General features: G+C 45.6%; 1 protein-coding gene across 4 annotated transcripts in view; it reads left to right on the top strand.

Moving 5' to 3' along the window:
• Positions 1–25,222, top strand: part of TSNARE1 (t-SNARE domain containing 1) — a 490,264-nt gene that overhangs the window by 39,465 nt on the left and 425,577 nt on the right. The window contains exon 2 of one of the 4 annotated variants that reach the window (XM_086741339.1): positions 8,637–8,687. The exons of the other annotated variants lie outside the window; for them this stretch is intronic. The gene's annotated coding sequence lies outside the window, so the exon portion shown is untranslated. The remainder of the gene's footprint in view (positions 1–8,636; positions 8,688–25,222) is intronic. 4 annotated transcript variants of the gene reach the window in all.

Genomic DNA, 25,222 nt, shown 5'->3' with positions numbered 1-25,222 from the left:
ATCAAGCCGATCCATTTTTATCTTGTTATATATCATTTTTACTTAATGCTGTTATATTATTTCAGCTGTGCTTGGTTTTCAGATTCGATGCAGATACGAAGTTGCTATAACAACATGATGATTCATACAATGCTAGCAACAATCTGCTGGGATTTATTTTTCTCTCATGACGACTGAAATGTTTTTGGTGGGGATTTCTGTCTATTTTCAGGTAGACCGTGCCGTTAGCTCTCTGCAGTGAGATTACCTGGACTCAAGGTAGTAGCGCCTGTACTTGTGTAACAGACCCAGGGATCTCAAAGCACTTTACAAAAGTCAGGACTGTTGGGCCAGATTTAGGGTGGGAGATGAAGGCATGGGCATGTGGGACTGGCCCAAGCACCTTCAGCATGTCAGGCGTGCAACCACGGCACGTGGTGCTACGTGCCTTTGCTTAGGTGGTTCTTCATCTCATTCATCTAGTCGGGGATGTCGCTGCTCCTTGCAGGGGGGTTGGACTAGATGACCTTTGAAGGTCCCTTCCAACTCTAACCATTCTATGATTCTATGATTCTATCTTTGTTACCACCTAAAGGTCCTCTGAAGTCACTGACCATTTACAGAGTATTTGTTTTATAAGTCCGTTCCTTTTATAAAATTGCAGTCTGTGATAACGAAAATGCTTTTTTTTTTTTTTTTTTAAATCTTTTAATAGAAAAAAAAGTCTAGAATTAAGGATGACTGATTTTTCTTTGGAAGATGGCAGATTAGACAGAAATACCTCCTGGATTTTAAACTACTTCTCCTTTGCAAAGAGCAGTCGTGATGGGAAGTGTTTCAAGGTACCTCCAAAGATTTTGTCAGCTTCTCAGTTCAAATCTGAAATGCAAGCAATGGAAATAAATGTCTTCAGCATCCTGAAGCCTCCTGCCGAGAGTTCTCTGCTTTTCTCCCTCATTTCTTCTGTAATGTTGAGAATTTCAGATAACACATCTGCAAATGGAGCAATGTGCCCTGGCACCTTTTATGGAGTATTAAAAATGAGATTTATCTCGTTTATCTTGCCCAACAACTGGAATGCAGTTGATCCTATGAGAAGATCTGGGCTTTCTGTCCTGCCTAAGTGTGTTGATTTGCATCCTAAATAGAAGATCATAGATCACAGAAGATCATAGAATGGTTAGAGTTGGAAGGGACCTTCAAAGGTCCAACCCCCCTGCAAGGAGCAGGGACATCCCCGACTAGATCAGGTTGCTAAGCAGAGGACTGGGAGAGGATGCTGAAGCCTTACATGCATTTTTGCATTCATAAATGACATCAGTGGAGTCTAAAGCATCAGAAAAATGACTCTAAAGGCCTTGCTGAAATGCACTGATGTCTTTGTGTCTTTGAGAGTCGTCTTCCCCTACACGGAATCTCCAGGTCCAACACGTGTTGCTGTCAACTGTATTCGGGGTAAGGAGGAATCGTAACTGGGAAAACAGCCAGTGTTGGAAACGTGCCGTGGGGGCTGTAGTATCTGTACACCTTAGAGTGAATTTTGCAGTTTTGGACGGGTCACATTCTGACACTTGATGCTGCTGTCATAGGACTTATGTTGCAGAGCAAGAAGCTGTTTTCCGATGCGTCAGAGGAAATCTCTTCTACTGGTGCCCCTGTGCCTGTGCTCTACCAGTCGCCACTCCACTTTTTCAACAAGTGGATATTTGTGCACCACAAAAATGCAGTAAAAATTGTGGCAATGGGAAATATATACCAGTAAATTTTAACTTTTTCTGGAGATGCGTTCCCAAAATTTAAGGCTCATAAAGCAGGCACACCAGCCTGGTATATGTGATGTGGCAGGCACCACCAAGGGATGTTGCCATCACTTTGTTTCTGGCCATAGTTTTTATCCCTTGACCACACTGATCATTCTGACCTGATCCCACACAGCCTTTTCCATGCACCTCCTCTGTGCACAGGATGAGGACCTTCCCGTTTGGTTTCGTGGCTCCTTGGATGCTTGTTTGGATGCTGCAGTGGAGCCAAGGAAACCTCCTCCTGTTCGTCATGGCTGGGACAATCCTGCATTAACTTTTGGTTCTTGGTACTTTTACTTCTTGCCTTGTTTATTTTCTCGTGGGCATGTTGCAGAGCTGTGCCGGTGGTGGTTAGTGTGATACTGGTGGCCAGGGGCAGAAGACAGTGTCTCTCACCCAGCTGCTTGGGTGCTGTATGGTTTTCTTTGATGGGTAGAAGATGACTCTTCATCTGAGTCATACATTTCCTTTTTCCTTCTATAGGCTGGTAAAATCAGTCAGGGGACAGGGAGGGAAGGAATGGAAAGTGTCCCAGTATTTCGGCAACCCCTCCTCCGTGGCGGTTATTTTAGCAGCAGTTTGCATCTCAATTTCAACCTCAAAATATGCATCAAGTGCAGGCAGCTGTGTTTGCTGAGCCAGAAGATGTCTGAGATGGTGTCAGTTTTCTTGCTGTGGTCTTGATAGTGTGAGGAGCCATGAAGGAATTGTCAACCATGTGGATGAGGGAAGTAATGTGAAAAAAAAAAATCTGTTGAGATTGGCAGCAAGACCTTGGAAGCGACTTGGCTTGTTGTATTGATTGGTGAACAGAGTTTTCACAATGGGACAGTGACTGCCTTGAGGGCTATGGGTTGGAGATGCTTTCACAGATGGTTCTCAGAAGCTCTTTCTACTTAGGGTTGCCCAACCTTGTGATGTGTCATGGTGTTGTAGCCTCCTGACTCTGTGTTTGTTCCCACTGACTCCTTGGCATTTTTAGTAAGGTCATTTTGTTTTTCCTCCTGGCTTCTAGTTTTACTTCTCTTGTATCAGTGTGGTGACAAAGCCAGAACATGCATGAGGCCTTCAGCAATGGTTTCTGACAAAACGCTCATGGTTGCCTTTTGCTGCCCCGAAGTATGGGGAAACATGTCTTCTCCTGGTCCTCCCATATCTCTTTGTATTGAAGGATGACTCCCCTACACATGCAGGGAGGAAACAGTGCTCTAAAGGCATTGTTGTATCTCAAGCAGCAACTGGTCTTCTAGAACGGGCATGGGTGGTGCAGCTGAAACCCTGCTTTGAAATCTGGTGGCAGTAAAGCAATGCTCTTGCTGCTGCTGCTGCAGTTACAGCTTTCCATTAGCCCTTTCAGCTGTTGGGAGTCTCTTGACGAGACACGGGAAGGTTTCCGCGTGATGAGTTACAGGAGTGAAGCGAAGCCAGGTTTACATTTTAATTTTAGTTCTGCACGATGGAAGATGATTGCGAGCCCATCATATTAATTTCAAAAGCTCTTTGGGGGAGTTGACTGGGGAATAGCCAAGCAAAGTGGGAATTTGGAGAACAGTGAAACCAACCAGGCAGACGTAAGTTGGCCTGTGCAGCCTGACAGTAACCACCTGCATGTCTTCCTTGACCCGGTTCTTACCCCTACGAAAGAGATTCTGACCCTAAAGGATCTTTGTATCCTCAGTCTTTTGGACTGTAGTTACTGGATTGGAAAGACTCCAGTTGTCTAGCTCTCTAGCTCAGCCATCTTCCACTGGTCCCATCTGCTAATTCATCTTCTAGGAGAAACAGAGACGATGTCATGCCAGCAGGAACTGTCGTAAGCTATTTTCATGTGTAGTGCCTGGGCATGGCATAGAGGAAGGCATGGAGAATTCGCAGAAAGGCAATTGAGTAATGGAAGGTGATAGGTCCAGATGGAGCAGCAAGATCTTCAGAAGGGGGCCCTTCTTCCTCCCCTCCAGTTTCCATGCAACTGAGCTTGTGGAAATACTTCCTTATGGAAGTATTTGCTTGCTGTAAAAGAGGAGCTGATTGCAGTCTACTTACACCATTTCAAGTTGGGAGGAACATGGCATTGATACCTGGACTACTGTGTCCAACTCTGGAGCCCCCAGCATGAGAAGGACATGGACCTGTTGGAGCAAGTCCAAAGGAGGCCATGAAGATGATCAGAGGGCTGGAGCACCTCTGCTGTGAGGAAGACTAAGAGAGCTGGGGCTGTTCAGCCTGGAGAAGAGACCTTATAGTGGTCTTCCAGTGCCTAAAGGGAGCTGATAAGAAAGATGGGGAGAAACTCTTCAGCACGGCCTGTTGTGATAGGATGAGGGATAATGATTTTAAACTAGAGGGAAGTAGATTTAGATTGGATATTAGGAAAAAAAGTTTTACAATGCGAGTTGTAGAACACTGGCCCAGGTTGCCCAGAGAGGCGGTGGATGACGCATCCCTGGAAATGTTCAAGGCCAGGTTGGATGAGGCTCTGAGCAACCTGATGTGGTTGGAGATGTCCCTGCTCCTTGCAGGGGGGTTGGACTGGATGGGCTTTGAAGGTCCCTTCCCACCCAAACCATTCTATGATAACTCAGGAGAATTACTCATAAACTACAACCTCATTATCCAATTATGAAGGATTTCTTCCACCAATTTCCTCAGCCTGGCCACAATCCTAAAATTAATCTCACTTAAACAGTCAGTAGCATTTCCTCTATCAGTGCAGGAAGAAATGGCTTAATTTTGTGGCTGAATGCTTCAGACAAAGAAGAAAAAAAAGAAAAAAAAAAGCATAATCCCAAAATATGATACTTAAGTGGGTGCGTTCGCTCTGGGTTTTAGCAAAGGACGTCTCCATCCCAATTCCAAGCAGATGATGGAGCGCACCCCCTGGAAGCCCTGAATGGATTGCCTTTATGTTGTCGTCATAGAGGAGTTGAACCCATTGCAACTTTGTTGGCCTCATTAGAGCTGCTCTTCCTCCTGCTATCTGAAGCTTAGATGTGTGGTTCTTCCAGCCTCCTTGCCTTTCTCGTTGCATCTTAACGTGTTCCCATCTGTCATCTCCCGCACCAGATTCCCTGCTCCCAATCCTTGGCCATCACCGGGAACAGCTGGCATTGCCCTTGGGCACGCTCATCCTGGCTGAACGGCGGGATGCTTTTCACAACACGTTTGCTTTCCAGATGGATCTCCCCTCCCCGAGTCTGCTGTTTTGCTGCGCTGGGGAAAACACGGCTGCCCTGGGGTTTGTTTTGTACACGCGAGCGTAGGAGGAGCAGATTGGAAAAGACTCAGAGCACCTGGGTGACTGGTGAGCTGGTGGCTTCCCCTCTGTAAACATCTCGGGAGGAAGGGATGGCTTACCCTTTTGGGTAGTAGATGGCATCTGGAGTTATTGTAGGTTTGTGGATGCTGGTGGGACGAACTGATTTTTGGACCTTGTTGCTTGGGAGAGCCTGTGTGAGGCTCTAGGCTCTCTTCAGTGCATGCTCCTGTGTTTATTTCTGTTTCTCCTGATGAAGAATCACCTGGGTTTTAGCTGCTTTTAGCACTGCCTTGCAGAAAACAGGGATGGTGAGCATGTAAGAGTTGAAATTCAGACCTAAGTACGCCTCTCGCTGATGTTAAGGTTCAGAAATCCAGGGGTCATATATATGTAGGGTGGGCGGAGAATGGATGGAGAGCAGCCCTGAGGAGAGGGACTTGGGAGTGCTGGTGGATGAGAAGCTCAACATGAGTGGGCAATGCGCCCTTGCAGCCCAGAAGGCCAACGGCATCCTGGGCTGCATCAAAAGGAGCGTGGCCAGCAGGGAGGTGATTCTCCCCCTCTACTCTGCCCTGGTGAGACCCCACCTGGAGTACTGTGTCCAGTTCTGGAGCCCCCAACATAAGAATGATGTGGACCAGTTGGAGAGGGTCCAGAGGAGGCCACAAAGATTATAATAGGGCTGGAGCACCTCTCCTATGAGGACAGGCTGAGAGAGTTGGGGCTGTTCAGCCTGCAGAAGAGAAGGCTTTGGGGAGACCTGAGAGCGGTCTTCCAGTACCTCAAGGGGGCCTACAATAAAGATGGGGAAAGGCTGTTTAGTAGGGCCTGATGTGATAGGACGAGGGGCAATAGTTTTAAAATAGAGGGAGGTAGATTTAGATTGGATATTAGGAAAAAAATTTTTACAATGTGAGTTGTAGAACACTGGCCCAGGTTGCCCAGGGAGGTGGTGGAAGCTGCATCCCTGGAAACGTTCAAGGCCAGGCTGGATGAGGCTCTGAGCAACCTGATCTGGTTGGAGATGTCCCTGCTCCTTGCAGGGGGGTTGGACTAGATGACCTTTGAAGGTCCCTTCCAACCCTAACCATTCTATAATTCTATATTCTTCCTAAATTTCTGTTCCTGGAGCAGAAGAAGCTGGCAGCTGAAGTCTTGAATTCCCAGCTCTCAGCCCTTGCTGCTTGCTTTCCTTCCTAAAGAAAGGCGGTGAAGTAAAGGTGCTCTGGGACACCCAGCAGAAGAAGCATCCTTATAACCAGATGGTGTTGCTCAACAGGAAGCTGGTCCTAGGATGTCTTGTCACCGCCTTGTCCTGCCCGTTAATCTCATAAGAATCTGATGACAATTCTTCTGTCAGGTGCTGCCTGTGGTTGGAGGCTTTTTAAAGGTTTGCTTTTGCCCCGTGGGCTAGTTTTACCTTACTAAGAGGATGAGAAAGTGCTGCTGGGGGTGTCGAGCTGTAGGATGCTGAAGGATGAGGTGAGGTATCCAAATTACCTCTCGTCTGCTAATGAAGACTGTGGTAAACAAGAGGGAATGGGAAGGATTGAGCTGAGTTGCCTGATGGTGATTTTCATAGGTTAAATGGGCAAGTGGCTGGGAATTACATCCTCTAGCTGTAACAACTCCATAAGATCAATGTTTACAAAACACCTCGCACAATTTGATCCAAGCCTTGATTAAACCTCTAGCCCGCTTGTCCCTAGCCTGAAGCGCTCGGTAACACGTATATTTGTTGCGCTACCTTTTGATGTTCCTTGCAGCCAGCAACGAGGAGCTGCTGATGGAGGAGGAGAAAGTCTGCTGTCACGGCGTGTAATTGGCTTGGTGTGTTTGCACGGAGGTCACCGAAGGCTGGGGTCACTGCCCTGGGCAGACACAAATCATTGCTGCAATTTTATCTCTGAATTTTTCTGGCTGGGGAAATTGCATCCATTTTTATTTTTTATTTTTAGTGAGCTTTATATATGGAGCATGCATATAGGAATTACAAAGCCTCTATTGTATTCAGCAAAGGGTGACCAAAGCAATATAGGAGCTAAACGCAGTGTGTGAAGAAGGGCTTCCTCGTCGGTGTTAATTGAACAAATAATTTAGGCGCATTAATTAAAAGGCCTTTTGTGATAACATACTGATGATGGGCACTGTATTTTCTGTGTAATGGAGTAAATTGGGAAATAACTGCATCAAGAGGAGCGTGGGCAGCAGGGCGAGGGAGGGGATTCTGCCCCTCTGCTCCGCTCTGGTGAGACCCCACCTGGAGTACTGCATGCAGTTCTGGAGCCCCCAACGTCAGAAGGACATGGACCAGTTGGTGAGGGTCCAGAGGAGGCCACGCAGATGCTGAGAGGGCTGGAGCAGCTCTGCTGTGAGGACAGGCTGAGAGAGCTGGGGCTGTTGAGCCTGGAGAAGAGGAGGCTCTGGGGAGACCTGAGAGCGGCTCCCAGTGCCCAAAGGGGGCTGCAGGAAAGGTGGGGAGAGACTCTTCAGCAGGGCCTGGTGTGACAGGACGAGGGGTAACGGTTTCAAAATAGAGGGAGGTGGATTTAGATCAGATATTAGGAAAAAAATTTTTACACTGAGGGTTGTAGAGCACTGTCCCAGGTTGCCCAGAGAGGTGGTGGATGCCCCATCCCTGGAAACATTCCAGGCCAGGTTGGACGGGGATCTGAGCAACCTGATCTGGTTGGAGATGTCCCTGCTCCTTGCAGGGGGGTTGGACTCGATGACCTTTGAAGATCCCTTCCAACCCTAATGATTCTATGATTCTATGACTTAATAGCTCTTGCAAGGTAGATGGGTGTGTTAAGGAATCTACAACTTATGTGGCTGATGCTCGTTTTGCATCATCTGAGTGTAAAACCATACAGCTTGTGGGTGCAGCTCTGGGTTACATCTCAACAGCTGTTCGGTGGAGACAGGACCTGCCTCTCAGGGTTTCACCAGCATTTTTAACTCCCCGTGGAATTAGGTGCTGTTACAGCCAAGAGGGGTTGCTTTTCTCGAAGGGTAGTCCTTAGGATAAAAGCTAAAAATGGAAGTTCTTGCAAGGTAGGGGTGTGTGTACGGAAGTGCGAAAGATAAACAACCTGCTGGTGAGAAATGTGAAGATCTTGATTAGGCAAGGCTCTCCACGTTCTTTCAAATCTGACATAAACTGAAATGCTTAACTGGATTGTGTCCAGAGTGTGCCTCTCACGGCAGGTTCAGGATCCCGAGGAAGACAGGACAGTTAAATAAGTGATTCCCTTTTCCCGTTGCAGGTTTTAATTTGTTATTTTTTTGCAGGTATCTTGCAACCAATTCTAACACTCTGGTTTTGTACCTCTGCAAATCCAGAAGCCTTAAAACACTTTAGCAGCTTTAGAGCTTCGTGTCCCCTTTGTTTTAAGAAGGAGATGCTGTTCCCATGCTCAGCAATGATGTTTTGAGGGATCAACGCTTGCTTTTGTTCCTGTTCGTACAGCCCAGCTCAGAGACTGCAGGTTGTTGCTGGACGTCAGAGCTTATGGTGCAGATGGTGTCCATGTCCTTAGCCATGACAGTGAAGTAGTTTTCTTCCCTGTACTAACCAGTTTTCTCACTTTTCCTTCCAGATTAGAAGAAAGTCTTGTGTGACCAGGGGAACAGGACTTAGGAAGCAGTTGGTAAGAGCATCTCTGCAGGAGAGGGTCATCTGCACGTGGAAGGATGAGGCTCAGACAGATGCAAATAAAATTTTGCCATTGAGAAATGTTTTTTTTTTCTCCTGGCTTTCATTTATATAAGTTTCACCCTCTTTTAGACTGAGTTGCAAAAAACGAGAGCTGGTTTATGAAAGTTTTAAGCTCCTCCTCTCCAAAACAAAGACTTTCTGAACTGAACAGGCCTTTTATTCCTTTAAAGCTCTCCTCAAGCTACAACCCTGCCAGTATTATTGTTTTAAGTGCCTGTGCTAATGTGATAAGTGGTATTTCTAACCGAACCCAATTAAAAAGCCACCTGTTTACCTACTCAGGCATAGCTGGTGGTCTGGCTAGTTGTCTTTTTTTCACTCCCACATCCTTGATTTTTGTGCCAAACTAGGCTGTACACAACCGTCCTACGGAAAGCTAGCGAGCAGGATTTGGTGATGCGTTGCTTTTCTGCGTGCTGATACGATGGCGTGGCTGGGGAGGGAGTCCCTGTGCGTCATGCCTCAGCTTCACTCATATGGAGAGCAGCCTTATCTGAGAGCCATCTCAGAGCTTTGGCCGTATTTCCGTGTTCTCCCCGTGTTGTGATTGTGATGGTCTTTTGGTGGTTTCCTGTCTTTAATCTCTAGAGCTAACTGTGTACAGGAAAAAGTGAAATACAGAGAAAGATAGTGTTTTGAAACATGGATACTTAAAGATGCCATGCAGAATTGGAATCATAGAATGGTTAGGGTTGGAAGGGACCTTCAAAGCCCACCCAGTCCAACCCCCCTGCAAGGAGCAGGGACATCTCCAACCACATCAGGTTGCTCAGAGCCTCATCCAACCTGGCCTTGAATGTTTCCAGGGATGGAGCATCCACCACCTCTCTGGGTAACCTGTTCCAGTGTTCCATCATAGAATCACATGGTTGGATGGGACCTATAAGATCGTCTAGTCCAACCGTCTTCCCACTACCATTGCTGCCACAGCTACTAAACCATATCCTGTAGCTTCTCATCAAGCCGCCTCTTGAACACTGCCAGGGACAGTGACTCCACCACCTCCCTGGGCAGGCCATTCCAGTGCCTGACCACTCTTTGGGAGAAAAAGTTTTTCCTCCCGTCCAATCTGAACCTCCTCTGATACAACTTGTGGCCATTTCCTTGGGTCCTGCTTGTTGCCTGGGAGAAGAGGCCAAACCCCTGCTCATCACAACCTGCCTTCAGGAAGCTATAGAATGCAATGAGATCTCTCCTGAGCCTCCTAACTACCCTCACTACCCTCACCCTCACTATAAAAAATTTCTTTCTTACATCTAGTCTGAATCTCCCCTCTTTTAGTTTAAAACCATTACCCCTTGTCCTGTTGCAACACACCCTACTAAAAAGTCTGTCCCCAAATTCCCTGAAATAACTGAGAACCATACCGTTCTGTAGTTCTTCAGGTTTCATTTCATGTTCCTCATCTTGGAAATGCTTCTCAGGGTGAGAAAAGCCTTGTTGGTCTCCTGCGTGGTGTGAAAGGCAAGCAGGGGAGTGCTGGTCTCATGCCATGCCAGTGGGATGTGCATGCATTCCCTGGATGCTCAGTGGACTGGTCCACTCTCGGGGAATTTGCCATCTGCTCCAGCAGCAGATTCACAAGCAGCAGCTCTGCTCTTGGCCAGGACAGCTGAAGCCAAGCTGCATTGGCTTTTCCCAGGGCTGTTCTTTCATTTTCCCTCCAATCTGATTTACCTCCACTTGGAGCTGTAGGGAGCTGCTGTGGATTTACACGACTCCTCCATGGCGTCCCTTGAGACGGCAACTCTGGTTCACTACCTGCAAGGCTCGTGTATGGGGAGAGAGCAGAGCTTTGTGTAATTTTCACGTTACCTGTGGCAGCACAGGTGCTGAATCAAGGGCTGCTTGCTCGCTTTGATATGGATGTTGTTTCCCTAAGTATCGGTGCTCGTTGCCCCTGGATCTCCTTGCCGCAGGACTGAGTAAAGAGGATTAGTGGTGTTACTGCTGTCCTGGATAGTCCCCCAGCACCACGTTTGGCTGGAGAGAGATAACATAAATTGTCCTTCTACAAGGATCCGGACTGAAAACTAGAGGATTTGGCTTTCAGTACGAGCTAGTCGTGCCTTCAGACAAGTTTTGCTGAAGGCGTCTTGTCTCAGCTTTATAGCTTTCCCTTTCCATCTCTTGCTTTGACGTGCAGTTTGTGTGGCAGAAGGGACTGGCTGCATGGGAATATGGTCTCCAGGAGCTGCCTAGGGTTAGAAAGCTGTAGTTGACCAGATAAATTGTTTTAGCAGTGAGAGGGGAAATAACTGTTGTGGCATCTCGGTGTCTCTGACTCATCTTGCTCTCGCTGGACCTGGAGTCACAAGCCTGGTGCAGGGCGTTGTTTGGTGGTGTTAAATTATGAAGAATGCCAGGCGTGATGAATGTGAAAGTCCCTTTGCGCTTTGAGAGATGTGTTGATGGTGTCAGCCAAGCCGGGATCAAGATATTTATCTCCCACCAGCTGCCATGATGGTCCCTGGCTGTGTTGACAATGTATTGGCCCCCGTTCATCTGTGTTGACCTCTCCAACTTCGTAACTGTTTCTGTGGTGTCTTTGTGCCCTTGGACACTTGCTGACTGCCCTCCGCCCACGCGGTGTGTACCATGTGTACGTGCTGCATGATGAGGATGAGGAAAGTGGGTGGGAACTGTTCGACGACGATTGCCCCAGCTGCCCGTTGGACATGGGATGCTCTTGAAAGCCTCACGTTTGGTAGCTGCATGTTGGTCCTTTGGGAGTAAAGCTACAGAAGGACATCTCTTGCATCAGAGAGGCCATGCCTCTGCCTGTTTGGATTTGCTATTTTTCACCTCCTGATTCCCTTGAAGTCCAGGCAGCAGAGTTGTTTTTAGCTCCTTGATTCTCCCCAGCTGAGATCCGCGCCAAGCGAGCGCTGGTGAAGGCACTTTGCTGGGAGGGGTGTACAGAGTGCAAGCGCTGCACGCTCCCTGGCCCTGGCCTCCTTCATCCACGTGGCCAAGCGTTTGCCAGAGGCTGCTGAGGTCCAGAGAGGCCACTCCATGCTAAGAACGCCAGCAGGTCCTCCCTGGGGATGTTGTTCAACTGGCCTGACCCAAGCATCAGCCATCCAGGTGACACAAGTAAGAGGTTGGCTGGGGCTAAGCCTGCACCTGGATTCCTTTCCAGGTGTTCAAACTTTCAGTACGTGACTAAGTGGTTTTCTTTCTTCTCATCTCTGAGTGGTCATCCCTGCTTTTAGGTAGAGGCATGGTGACTGGAAAAAAATTGTTTATATCAGTGCATAAAAATACATATGCATGCACACAACTATATATAAAAGGTACCTTTGTTTGCTAAAGCAATTGGAGATGTGATATCCATGTGTTCATGCCCTTATTGTGTCCAGGTCCTTGCTCAATCTTGTTGCATTTTCTCCTTATCTTTGTCATAGAATCATAGAACGATTTGTGTCGGAAGAGACCTTTAAAGCCCATCCAGTCCAACCTCCCTGCAAGGAGCAGGGACATCTCCAACCAGATCAGGTTGCTCAGAGCCCTGTCCAGCCTGGCCTTGAAAGTTTCCAGGGATGGGGCATCCACCACCTCTCTGGGCAACCTGTTCCTGTCCTTGTGATCTTTGCAAGTGTCATCGTTGAACTTCACAAATGCTGTTTTCCGTGTGGGTACTGATTTTGTCTTTAGGGATGCTGAGGAATGGGCAAGCTATTTGTCCAAGGGCACATACAAGGGCTCAGAGCTAGGGATGTGGACTTTGGTTGCTGTTGCTCCCCTCTCAACCTCGTGCTCCGTATCCTCGTCCCATGTGTGGTTCCCCGCCATGGCTGAGATGCTGTTGAGTGTTGGAAGGGGAAAAGAACCATTGTGCAATATCCTTGGGCAGCTGTCCCAGCTGTCAGCATGTGATGTGAATGCTGTGGTCAGCCAAAAAAAGCGGCTCCCTGGGTGGTGGGTTAATCTGGTATGTACCCAAGCGTGCCTTCGTCTGGGTGCCCTGATGTTTAGCATTCAGTACAGCATGCACCTGACAGCTATGGGCAGTGTCACCAAGCTGTTAGCATATTTTGTGTTTTCTCAAACCAGTTTCTTGGCCAACATTTCATCACTGGGGTGGTTTCTGGCCAGACTTCACCCATGTGGTGGTCCCTGCTCAGTGAACAGGGCTGGCTTCGCCTCCGCAAAGCCTGTGGCTCCCATCCTGCTGCTTTTTCCCCGCGTCTCAATGCTTTCATTACTGCAAGCAAACAAGATAACAGCCGTGTCGTTTTTGTAGCAAACTCTCCTCAAAGTGACAACCGTGGGCAAAAGTGTGTTGATGTAGTGTGTTGGGATTGCTGATTCACTGGGCTGTCGTCCTAATCTCTTTAACGTTGAAAGAGATTGAAGAGCATTCCCACTCTGAGCTTCCTCGGTTCTCCTTCTTGAGAAATGCCGCCTCCAAGTAATCTGGGATCCGCACAAACTCCCTGGTCTTCCCCAAAGAAGTAGGAAGGTGTTCTCCCGCATCGGCAACGAGGTTTGGATTTGGCAGAGGAGAGCATGCAACTAGAGGGAAAGCTTTCCATCCTTGGACACGAGCGTTGACGTGTGACTGCAGGAGGTGTCTGCCGTGCATGGGAGAAGGTTTCTTGGGTTTTGGGAGTGCTCCTCAGATGGGGAAAACCTGGGTGTTAAGGGAGGATTTATCTACATTTTGAAATGCAGGGGAGTACAGGGAAGTGAAATTGTAGTTACTGCAGTAGTTACTGCTGTGAACAGTTCCTGGATGTTTGTCAGCTTTAAAAATGAGCTGAATCTCCACCGCATATTAAGGGATTGATGAGAGCTTTCCTGTGCTGTGCAGGCATTTGCATCAAGCATCGACACCTGAAAACGCACGAACTATGGAAATCCAACGTTGTTCCCACTTCTCACCCTCCTGCAGCATCATGAGTCTGCTGGTGGCTGCCACCATCACCTATTTTCCAGCCTATCGATGCCCTTTTTTGCAGCTTGGGTAGGATGGGGGAAAGATGAAACTGTCCTTGCCCTTCCTCTGTCAGGTGGCTACCAACTTCAGGTTGGGATGCTATGACGGGGTTGGGTTGACGGTTTAGCTTTGTTTATTTATGTATGCATTTTTTAAAAGAACTGGAGAAATTAATTTTTCTCTTTTGAACTGGAATTTACAGAAACTCAGGCTCCACACTCAAGAGTGGGTGCCTCCTTGTCTTAAAAGCAAAGACATCTGTGCAACCACCTTAACTTCTGCAGTGAGCCGCCACGAATCTGTCCTGTGTCAGGCCAGACGTTTTGGCTGCAGCCTCCATTTTTCAGGGCACAGCAGAGTATTTCAAATTATCTGCATCCCTGGGCCTTACAACTTTTCTCTTTGCTCCTGGTTGCCAGGTTTGGATTTTTTTTTGGTGTGTTTTAGAAACACCTCCTCCACACATGGGCAGGTTTCTGCGCTGGTTTGGGATGGCAGCCAGCGTTTCTACAGCTGGTGCGTTGAGTGTCATGCAGGGTTTCTGCAAAAGAGGCAAATCCAGATGTCCCCTTGTTTTGTTTTTTTTTTTTTTTTTGAGCAGTGAGTTGATGTGAGCTAGTTCTTCATTTAGAGATCCAAAAGGCTGAGTATATTTATCTTTTAGCTGAATAGGGTTGCAGCTCTCCAGCTTGCATGTTGCAAATTCCAGGTTATTTTATGGAGCCGTGGTGGGGATCTTTCCTCTTTTTTCTCTCCTCCGTGCGAGGATGGAGATAACTGTGTGCGGGGTGGTGTTAAAGCGGGTGCTCTGAGTGATGTCGATTGCAAGGATGAAGTACTGAGTGTAGAAGAACTGGGTTTTGTTGGCAGCTACAGAGCAGAGGAAAGAGCATCTGGTAGTGATTGCACAGGAATGGTCTCCAGAACCTAAAAAATACTCATCCAGCATCAAACAGTAAGACAAGGAAACTCTGTGGCACTATCCAAATCTGTTGTCGTTCTAATTCCAGGGGAAAGGACATCAGTCTTCTCTAAAAATAACAATTTTTCGATGAAATATCAAATGCTGGTGAAACTTGGTGACTTCCCAACCTTCCACTCCTCTTCCTACCCTCATCTTCCAACCAAGTACAACCAATAGCGGGGAAGGAGTGTTCATACAATCAAACAGGGCAAAGATGATGACAAGGACAGGCAATGACATGTTGCCTGTCATTGAGGGAGAGCATTTCTGCATTTGAAGATGGTTTGAATCAATGTTTACTCTTTTAAGGCGGCTCTGGAGGTTGGCTCATGTCATCAGTCCTTGTCTCCCCAACGATATAATTGCCTGAGACAATCTACTCTGGCTCAAGCTGGCCAGCTGGGAAGGATCCTGTCTTGGGATCTTTTGAGTTAGAAGCATATTTTGATTTAGAAAGAAATTTACTTTACCTATTTTGAGAGAGAAACTGGGAAGAGAATAAAGAAATCTTTCTTTTTTTTAAGGAACAAAAAAAAAGAATAAATAAATAGAGAATTAAATAAATAAAACCTGAAAACAGAGAGTTGAAGAGGCTCAACTTCAGTTCTACTGTGCGTGAATGTCATTCTGAGGCCCTTGTTGGGATCAAAGCATCTTCAATGCAGAATATTGTCTGTGCCCGCCAGCGTTGCCACTTCTCACGAAGGTGCGGTTATTCGGTAAGTAGTTACAATTTTGGGGGAAAATATCTAGAAGTGATTAAAAAGTAATTTAAAATATCTGTAATTTCCCATTAAACTTTTGCTGGTGGCATTAAACACTCTGGTTTTTTTTTTTTTCCCCAGTGTATTGCCATGCTGTAGGCATTTTTGTGATAAAATAACATTGTGTGTCAGTCAAGGCTCGGTTAAGTAAAGCAAGTAGAAGACCTCACTTGGCAAACACCAACCTGTGACTGGGGATGTTGATTTCTCTAGGGATTAGTAAATTTGGTATATCGATGTATTTGTAAGTAACTCCACAGCCTCACAGTGCCACTTAGAGAACGAGTGTTACTTCCGTTTTTTCCTTGCCCCTCAAATTGGACCAGGAAAACCATGTGTTGGATTTTTTTTTTTTCCTTCCAATTGCAATAGCGCAACAATAATAATCCAAAAATGAGTAGTGAGCAGTTGAGGCAGACTGTGGATTGGAGGAGATACAGATGTGTTAATGCTTTCCTGGGTCTTAAAAAGTTCTTACTTACAGGAAAACAAGGTTGTGGCTTGAAAAGTGTTTGCCATGTGTTGCACTCACGTAATAAGATAAGTTTTATAAGTTGTAATGTAAGAGCTTGCACAAGGAGCTTGGAAATACTCAAAACCCCTCTGGATGGGGTCTGGAGGTGCTGCTTTATTGGATATTTGAGACAATTTTGGGTCACTTTTTTCACACCCCTCTTGGCCTTTGCCAGGTGTTCAGTGCTTTTCCAAACCACACGTTAACTTGATAGTTTCTTAGAGTCAACTAGATCTTGTTGGTGAGGTTGGACTTTGTTAGACATGGGACATGTCCTGAATAAAGCAATCTGCAGGACTGGGCTCATGGGGGCTGTCCCCAGTGACTGCTGTCTCAAATCTAGAGGGGACTCTGGACTTCATCTCCCTGGAAGTCCTTGGACCTGTCTGCCTTGACCTTCTTCTGTTGAGAAAAGTTGACTGAAGGCAACAGAGGATTCTTTATAAGCCTTGACATCTCTAATGGCTGTTACAGTAAATGGGTATTTTCTATATGCCAATGGCTTGATTCCTCTTTTTCGGGTATCATCCCAAAACCTTCTTTTCTCTTCTCTCTTTGCTTCCCTAAATAATATCTGAAGAGAGAAATAAACTTAGAGGGTGCTGTCGTTGCTGATGTGCAAGGTGCTCTGTAAGGCTGTTGGGCAGCATGGCTTGCCCTGTCAGTGCAGCCACTGGTTGCTTTGTTCGCTCCCAGCTTGCAAAAACTCCCAAAAGCTTCTTCTGAACCTCCAGCACGTACTATTGAGCTGTGCTCCCATTGGGCTGTGGACGTGGGACTCAATGCAGTGGAGGATTTTTTGAAGATGGTAAAAATGCTGCTCCTTGGCTCATCTGCAGTTTGCCCCGACCTGCTGTGTGGAGGCTGGTGGCCTGGGCTGGGCTAAGTGGTCTAGTTGACATAATTTCTCTTTTCACTCGCAACCACTCTTGTGCATGACGTCTCTGATAAAGAGCTCAAATCATCCTCTAAGAACTGTATTCACAATAAGCTCTGTTGACTCTGCTGCTGCTACAGGGTAGCTGTAATTAAAAGCAAACCACGGGAGTTTACTGTCTAAATTAGCAGATAATTACATATGGTGAAAGAGGAAGGGGAGTGAGAGGAGAGGAATCTATAGGCTGGCTGGTCATTTGCAATATACTCTAATAATTTTATTTTGTAATCTAATTATAAGGGAACAAGGGGAGGAAAAAATTTGAGTCGTAATCAGAGGAGCTGACTCATGGTACTGAGAGGATAAACAATTCTCTCCCTCAAAAAAAAATGAGTGTGTTTTGAAATTGCTTTTGAAAGTTAATATTTACAGGACTGAAAACTGATTGACTTTCTATTATGTCATAACTAATCTTGACGGCAAAGAGCTTTTTGACTCTGTCACACCTAGTTAAATCAGATTTGGTGATGCTGTGATAAGGTTTGCAAGTATCTAATGTTGGCCAAGGAAAAATGTCCTGGCAGAGACCTGTGCTATGAACCCTCCTATGATTTCCCCATGCTTTCTGCAGTAGCATCTCCCTCTAATGAGCATAAAACAAACAAAATCCCAACTTTTGAAAAGTCATGACCTGAAAAAAACTAACCTTGACTTTTCTGTCTTCTGTGATTTAAGTTTTTCTGTGGTTTCCTGTCCTGTTTCTTACTGCAGATGTTCTGAGGAAGCACCGAGCTTTGGTATAAAATACTACCCTGTGTTTGTCTAAAAAAAATCTAGATCTGTTGACTTGTTGGCAAAGTCTCATTTTCCTGCATGTCTTCAGCCAGCATTTTGGAAATCTCATAATTGGGGTGATGATCAAGGGAGAGCTATTTCAGGTTATGCCTCTGTGGTTGCATCTACAAGTCCAGATCTTCGTGCTCTTCTTGCTGGATTAGCCCAGCTCATGGGAAATAACTGGGCTGTTAAAAGCGTGTTAGTTCACTGGGTGCGTGCTCATCCGCTGGTGCTTAAATTTGTCTTCACTACCGCCAAGCTGAAAGCATTGCTGTTGCAGCGTTGAAAACACCTGTAGTTAAGATGTCCTGGTCTGCTTGACCTCTTCCATGTTTGTGATGGACATGGGTCCATCACTTGTTGGCTGTGAGGAATCTTGCTGGTTCTCAGCCTGCAGAGAAGTTCCTTTCCTGACCTAGAAATGCAGCCCTTGCATTAGCTATTCACCACGCGTAGTTCGACGAGGCGTATTAAAAACTACACAGAACTTTAATTGGTTTTTAAATACTATAGCTCCTTGCCAGCCCTGCACTCAGTGTGAGGGAAGCAGCTCTTGGCAGTGGTGGATCAGGGCAGCTGTTCTGCCTGGATGTCTGTGGTGAAGTGCTATTTTATGAAGTTCTTCAGTTTTGGCTAGCGGCAGCGCGTGCTCCGCGAGTTTAATTTTGCTCAGTCTCTGCGATGTGTTGAACCTGGTGTCGCTTGGCTCCGTGTTGGAGGTATTTTATCTTCTCCAGCTGAGTGCAGTGGTTGGAGGTGCTGAGGGAGATGCTCCGAGCTGGACGTGCAGCTGAAGCCACCACCCACAGTTGGACACCCAGATATCTACTCATTGCCTGTGTGAACTGGGAAGGACTGTCCACCCCTTATGCTTCCCTTCAGACACTGGTTGTCTCTCTAACTTTCTGTCTACGTAACACAACTTGGCCACTGCTACCTCGCAATTGAAGACAACATAAATTTATATAGAGGAGGAAAGAGCCCAACTCCTATGGGAGGTCTAAGGCTGTGGGTTTTTCTCTTTCTGGACAAATTTCTGGTTTGCAGGCCTGTAACCGTTGTCTGGTCTTCCCTGTGTGCTCAGTAGAGATGTCTGGTTAATGGCTTTGTTTTTCTTGGCTGTTTTCCCAGAGTAATTCATAGGCCTCTAGGGTGTCTGGGAAAGAGAAGGTGCATACTGCGATCCGAAGTTTTAGTGCTCAAAAAACTGGAGAAATGGCGTTGTTTTGGAACTGGTGTGATTATGTGCAAATATGCTTTGGTGCATCTGTAGTATTGCTGTGGCTGGTGCCTGTGTGGTCCAATCTCATCACCTGGGCGTGCTGGTGGGGGTGACCATCCTTGATGTCCATCACTACGTAGATGTGGCACTTCAGGACATAGTTTAGCAGGCATGGTGGTGGTGCGTTGATGGTTGGGCTTGATGGTCTTAGAGGTCTTTTCCAATCGTAATGATTCTATGATTCTGTGTTCTCACATTGGTTAAATCTGCATTTTGCTCTTCCTGTTGAGTTGGGGTGTGATGGTTTGCTGACATGTGGGAGTGCCAGAAGCAGGACTGTTTTGGGGTGTTGGGTGATTGTTCATGGTTGGGCATTGCTCTGGCTGTTAGTAGGATGAGCTGCAGAGAGCTGTGTGAAGTGGCAGCCCACAGCTTTGGTGTTTTCTCCTACTGGAGCCCTATTTGAGAACTTTCTGAAGGACTTTGGGTCTTTGGGCAAGCTAAGGACTTGCTGCTACAGCTGTGGCATGCAGCTGTAGTCTTAGCTGTAGAGAACAGCTGTTGATAGGGCACCTTTTGAAGTATTCGCATTTAACAGCAATTCAAGGCATGACTGAGCTCTGAAATGCCATGGAGAACCTAAACAGTGGAAATGGAGTGACAACATAGCTAAAACTTCTTGTCTTTTGTTCTTGTTGAGCTGTCTGACTTTTGTGTGTTGACTGCTCTGCTTGGACTGCTGACATTCATCTTCTCTCTTAACTGTCAAATTCAGTGTAGTTGGAAATGTTAATCCTGACTATGGTCACAATGCGAGGAATGATCCTCTGGTAACAGCACAAATAGCAGCCATCTTATGAATCTGTTTAGGTCTGAAGAACAAATCTGTACATGATGCAGTTCATGTTTGCTCATATTATGTAATCCCACCACGCTGTGGAGGCTGGTTCGTGTTGTCTCCTCCATCTACAGAATCTGCACAAGACAACTTCAGAGGATCCTCCTCGGAAGGAAAATATTTTTTGTTGTTTAAGTGATGATCCATTTTGGTGAGATCTGCCATTGGAATGGGAACAGGGACTTGACTTGAAATATCTTCTATGAAGTCTAACATCTGGAGTGGAACATTTTTCTCTTGGACACTTTTTTTTTTTAATTGCTTTTGGGATGGGTGGGCTGAAGGACAAATGGGTTGCTGGGAACTGTGTGCTCCCAAGTCAGCAGCAAACTTGGAGCAATACACTAGATTTGGGTGTCTGGTTCTGGAATTATATTCTTCCAATCCAGGAACTCACACATGTTGATGCAGTTGGGTGACACTCCAACTCTGGTTCTTCTGTCACAGAGAAGGACACAGCCTATAAAACTGTCCCAGTTGCTCTAGATGGAGCCTGAGCATGTCTGAATAATGTTCTCCCACCCAGGGAAAGTGTCTCGTGTTCATGTTTGACCTGTAGAGGAAAATACTTTATCCCCATGTTTTGAAAAGAAGTGAAAACCTATTTTTTAGCTCCTTTAGGGAAGTGGAGAACTTCGTCAGCAGAAAAAAAAACTGCATTAACAAACAGATCTATAATTTACATTTAGAGGGAGGTAGATTTAGATTAGATATTAGGAAAAAAATTATTTGCAATGAGGGTGGTGGAACACTGGCAGAGGTTGCCCAGAGAGGTGGTGGATGCCCCATCCCTGGAAACATTCCAGGCCAGGTTGGACGGGGCTCTGAGCAACCTGATCTGGTTGGAGATGTCCCTGGTCCTTGCAGGGGGGTTGGACTGGATGGGCTTTGAAGGTCCCTTCCAACCCTAACCATTCTATGATTCTATGATTCTGTGATTCATGGTGGCACATTTGAGGTGTACATGTGCTGTTGAGCATCTGACCTCTGCCACTATTCTGCAGAAATATTTTGTCAGGGTTTTTCTTCCTCGCCCTGTATTTAGTGAACAATACGTGAATTTCAGGAGCATTTGATTGAATGGTAAGATTTATCTCTGAAATTGAGTTTTTGTGTATGAACAAACCTGTGTTGGGATAGTTGGAAGGAAAGCTCCTAATACCACCGAACCCTTTAAAACTATGAACCTGCTATCCTCCTTTCACCCCAATTTCTCAGGTGTGACAAGCTTGAAGGAAGGAAGCCTCTGTCTGACTGCACAGTAGACATGACATGGTGAATATATTTTTGGAAAATGAAGAACAATTGATATGTTATGAATGGAAGATACTACTGATGCTACATTACTGGAAATCCCACAGTTGCTTTTTTTTTTTTTTTCTTCCCCAGAAGCTACAGAATTTACTATGCTGTTAATGTGCTGAAAGAAAACTGCAATAAATTAGTCCCTGTAGCCAATCATACTTGTACTACAGAAATGCTCATATTTATGAGAGTGGTCAAACGTGCAGTAGTGTCCAGAGATGTATGGCAATGTTTACAATAGACCATAGTGCTATATGATTTATCACATAGCGGGCTATAACGTGCGTTGCAATTAGTGTAATGTACCTTGTAATAGCTGTGACATAAATTCTGCACTGAAGCTTTCGGCCCCAAAACACAGGATCTAATGTGGATTCCATACAGATAAAGGAGGAAGAAAAAATAAATCTAATGTCATAAAGGCCTTCAGGTGAAGTCTGAAGTACATAAGGAAGGATTTTTTTATGATGAGGGTGGTGAAACACTGGAACAGGTTGCCCAGAGAAGTTTCCTGATCCCTGGAAACATTCCAGGCCAGGTTGGATGGGGCTGTGAGCAACCTGATGTGGTTGGAGATGTCCCTGCTCCTTGCAGGGGGGTTGGACTAGATGGGCTTAAAGGTCCCTTCCAACTCAAACCATTCTATGATTCTATGATACATGCATAATCTGTAGGTCTCTTGTGGGCAAAATATCTGTTACCTTTGCATCAGGCACCCCTTTCCTTCCATGAGACAGAGCTTTTCTCAGTCTTTCTATGTCAACGCAGGTAGGGCTGGGAAGTACTTATTGAGAAATGAATTAGCCAGCTCCATGTCTTTGCTTGCATCCTCTTGGTGTGGCTCTTTTTAGCACTTAGTAGCTTTAGAGAGCTTCAGATGACTGAAGATCACATTTTGAAGCTCTGCGAGCATCTTTAGCTCCTTATCTCTGTTGCAGCTGGTATTTAAGTGTACTGAAAAACATTGTTTTCAGGTGGGAGTGGGTCTTCATGTGGGCTTCTAGAACATCTGGTGGATTGCTGAATGGTGCAACCAAAATGAGCATATTTTATTTTTTTTTACGCTCAGAGGCCCTGTATGAATGTCAGGTACTGACGTTCCCAGTTCATACACAAGGGAACAGGCTCCTGAAGGGCTTTTGCTGTGAAGTGGTGTCAAGGGCAAAGCTCAGACCTTTGAGCTTTGCTTCACAGCTGAGGTGCCCTCTGAGTGCTTGGGGAAGAAGTTGCCTAGTTGATGTAGGATGGAATTTATTTCATTACTTGCTATCTTTCTACTTAGTATAAAGGCATGCTTCACTTTTTATTTTTATAAGGGACCTTTATTATTCTGATCCTTATTAGGACATAATTTCATTTTGGGGGGCTAGTGCTGTGTTGTTTGGTTTTTTAGTTTGATTTTCCCCTGCCCCCCCCACTTCTTCTCTCTCTATCTGACTTATGCTCCACAGATCATGAGTATTTGATTGGGGGTGGAAGAGTCAAGCCAAAGCAAATTTATTTTGTTTGTCAGACTTCCTCTTTGTAATATTCTCCTCTATGTAAAAGATGACACAAAATCAATCTCCCCGTTAGCTTTGCCACACTGCTTGCGGCGGTTCTTGCTCAATGATCGTTATTTTTTTTGTTTGGCTGCATTTTATCCTTTAATATGTTTTCAAATACATCATCAAGTAGCAATACTTGCGAAGGAGGAGATCCTCCTTCCATTTGAAGGTCTGAGTGCAGACGTTAATTCATACGGCCTTTTTTTAACGTTTTGTGATCACGTTGTACTTCTTTTTTTAGACAGGGATACCAAGGGAAGGAGTTAAGTGACAGTCAGTCGTAGATTCATAGAATGGTTAGGGTTGGAAGGGACCTTCAAAGATCATCTAGTCCAACCCCCTTGCCAGGAGCAGGGACATCCCCAACCACATCAGGTTGCTCAGAGCCTCATCCAGCCTGGCCTTGAACATTTCCAGGGATGGGGCTTCTACCGCCTCTCTGGGCAACCTGTTCCAGTGTTCTACAACCCTCAGTGTAAAAAATGTTTTCCTAATATCTAATCTAAATCTACCTCCCTCTGTTTTGAAACCATTATCCCTTGTCCTGTCACAACAGGCCCTGTGAAGAGTCTCTCCCCATCTTTATTGTAGGCCCCCTTTAGGCACTGCAAGGCCGCTCTCAGGTCTCCCCGGAGCCTCCTCTTCTCCAGGATGAACAGCCCCAGCTCTCTCAGCCTCTGCTCACAGGAGAGGTGCTCCAGCCCTCTGATCATCTTCATGGCCTCCTCTGGACCCTCTCCAACTGATCAAGAATGAAGAACAAATATATTATGTTGCATAATGGGAGGTGGCTTCTGTGTTCTTTTTCAAGCACTAAATTTGTGAAAGCTTCTCCCAAATGTCCTTTAGTTTGTGCTCCAATTCTGTTAACTTCTCTTTCCCATCCCACCACTCTTCTTTTGGCTTTTCAGATTCTCTGTCATCTTTGTGATGGACTGTGAAAGCAGATGCAGGGTTGTAAGTGAAGTGAACCGAAATGTGAATTCTTAAAACTAATGTTCCACTGATGTACTTCATTTCTTTTCCTGCATGCTTTAATTCAATACAAATTCTTCCATACTATCATTTTTAATTTTAGTAGATTTTTTGAGAGCATTTGTATTGTTTCTGATTCGGGGGGGGGGGGGTGGAATTTAAAAAAATGAAAAAAAACCCACCAAACTTGCACATATCACTGAGATTTTAACCTGAGCTGAATGAACTAGTCTCTTTTAATATAGTTTTAGTCAAGACTTTGCAGGACTTTCTTGTTTCCCCCCACATAATAAGCACTAAATGTTAACTCCATGGTTTGAGGTATTGATATGGAAAGATTAGGCAAAGTTATTTTTCTTGAGAGAGTATCGGAGAACTGACTGATGGCAAAGGATGATGAACAGGAGGACTCAGCCAAAGTGAGCCCCACCAGCAAGAAGACACAGAGGCTGGTGATTTAACTTCTACTTGGTTTACTGGAAGGTCATTCTTCTCATTAAAAACTGAACCAGTCAATTTTAAGCCCAAACTCACTGAAGGACCTAAGTATGAATCTGAATGTGAGTCAGCAGAGTTGTCATTGTGCCAGTGAAGGCCAACCACATCCCATGTTGATAAAAGTGTAGCCAGCAGATCTGAGGAAATGATCCTTCCGTTCTGGTTGACACTTGTAAGACTGCGCTTGGACATAGTGTCCAGTTTTGGGCGTCCCAGTAAACTAAAAATATTGGTATGTTGAAGCACCTCCAGAATAGGCCACCAAGGTACCTGGGAGTTGGAGCCTGGAACATATGAGAAGGGATGGGGAAAACTGAGTTTGTTCTGCCTGAAGAGGAGATGGCAGAGGGGAGACCTTATTTTTGCCTGCAACTCATCATGACCGTTTTTGAAGACTGGAGCAGGGACCTGGAGTGGATGTGAAATATTTATCCTTGGAGATACTCAATACTCAACTGGACAAGACTGGAGCAACAGTAACGAGCTACTTCAAGGATGCAGAGAGACATAAAGACTTGCAGAGATTGCTTCCAACCTAAATTGTTCTGTGACTCTAAGTTTGTCTTATTTCAAGCACAAATGCCAGGGTGTTCCTGTTCCATGGGATGAATCTGCAGATATTTACCCAGTGTTCAGTAGGAAATTGCTGGTCTCTAGAACTCCTCTGATGGTAACTATGAAATTATCCTCCTTTCAGTTCTTCCTTTAAGCTATCGAAGAGATTTATTTATTGAACAACTATTCCCAGACTGGGAGTTTCAGTTCTCTAAGTAGGATTGGAAGCTGGGTGGAAATGTGTCCGTTGGGGTGATGAGACAGCAGTCAGAAAATGGATTATCAACACAAAAGAGACGTCTTCTGTAGAGTGATCCAGGAACTGATGATGTACAATAGCGTTCATCCTCTTGCTCCAAGACTTTTGCAATTACATGATATTTAGCACTGTCTTCAGATGCTTCAGATGCATTGATCTTTTTGGTGAGTGCTGATTGCATTTGAATTTTTATGTCCAAAAAGCTTCCTGTTGAGGTTTTTTTTTAATTTTTTTTTTGTTTTTTTTTTTTTGTTTTTTGCATGAAGAACCAGTTTCTGTAAAATGGAAAGCTAAAATCTTGTCACTTACC

This window comes from Chlamydotis macqueenii, chromosome 2 (genome assembly GCF_036417535.1).
Source record: "Chlamydotis macqueenii isolate bChlMac1 chromosome 2, bChlMac1.mat, whole genome shotgun sequence".
NCBI classification, from domain to species: Eukaryota; Metazoa; Chordata; class Aves; order Otidiformes; family Otididae; genus Chlamydotis; species Chlamydotis macqueenii.
This window is presented reverse-complemented; position numbering and strand designations above follow the sequence as displayed.